Genomic DNA, 1,216 nt, shown 5'->3' on the forward strand with positions numbered 1-1,216 from the left:
TTGTAAATTGGATTGCACAAGGCCAGCAAATTGCGCCAAGTAGGCCGTCTTGGAAGAGTAGAGACCATCATTGGAGAGCTTCCACAGAATGGTGTCTGAAACACCAGGCTGGAGGATGACAGGCAAAAGCTTGTTCCACAGGGCGGTAAATTGTTCAAGATGATCCAGAGATAGACCTCCGCTTATATTAATCCAATTGACCCAGCTAGCATCTCTGAGGGCCGAGGCAACAGTGCCACACTTCTTCCTGGATAGCTCGAATATTTTTGGGGCGATGTCTTTAGGGCAGATGCCATCTAACCAAGATGATTCCCAGAATTTGGCCTTTGTGCCATCACCAAGGATGACCTTCGTGGCTGCTGCAAAAATGTCGCGATCTTCCTTGGCACAAGGGATCTCAGTACCGCACCAAGCCCAGCGACTGTTCTTCGTACAAGTCCGTTCCATCTCCGACTCTCTGGATGGTTCCACACTTCCACTGGTGCCACGAGCCTAGCTACGATTGAGTAAATTACCACTCCAACGACCATAAGAATATGACGTATTTTAACCGGTTAAGACAAAAGTTTACAACGGCGAAATACAGTTTAACTGTCTCTTGAAGAAAACACAGAATGCACGACAAGTGGACATACTAATATACCCTTTTTTTGCGGGAAGACATACTAATATACCTGACACACTCGCATCTACATGCACTGTCTATGATATATACTTAGTTGATTCGAGACGTTTAGTAGCGAGTAAGGTCAGGTATCGGAGCGTATGTTCGTTTTCTTTGAAATTGTTAGTCTAGCAACAAGGACGTTTGCTTTTGGAGCCAGTTGTGCGAGTGCTGCTCCACATGTGTTGGTCATTGGCGATGCATTGTAAATTAGTGGGAGTATAAACTTCAATTAGCTAGTAGATGTGCATACCAAAGCAGATGACAAGAACCGGAACATCCGCCGCGCGAGTGTTAACGGCGGCCGGAAGTAAGTAAACTACCCACTCCACAGCTGGCTTGGTGTCTAGCTGCCAAGTAGTGAATTATCCCTCAAACTGCAATATTTTGTAATTTCTTTGCCAGGCAAAGCAAAGCAGCACGCAGCAGGTACCGTCGCCGCCTAGCTACCAACGGTGCACGATGGATTTATTAGTTCTGATTGAACGGCATGTTCTCATCAGATCTTGCCAAGGTAACACTACTAGCAGTAGCTAGCAGCGTAATTAGACA

Source organism: Triticum aestivum, chromosome 1B (assembly GCF_018294505.1).
Source record: "Triticum aestivum cultivar Chinese Spring chromosome 1B, IWGSC CS RefSeq v2.1, whole genome shotgun sequence".
Taxonomy (NCBI): domain Eukaryota; kingdom Viridiplantae; phylum Streptophyta; class Magnoliopsida; order Poales; family Poaceae; genus Triticum; species Triticum aestivum.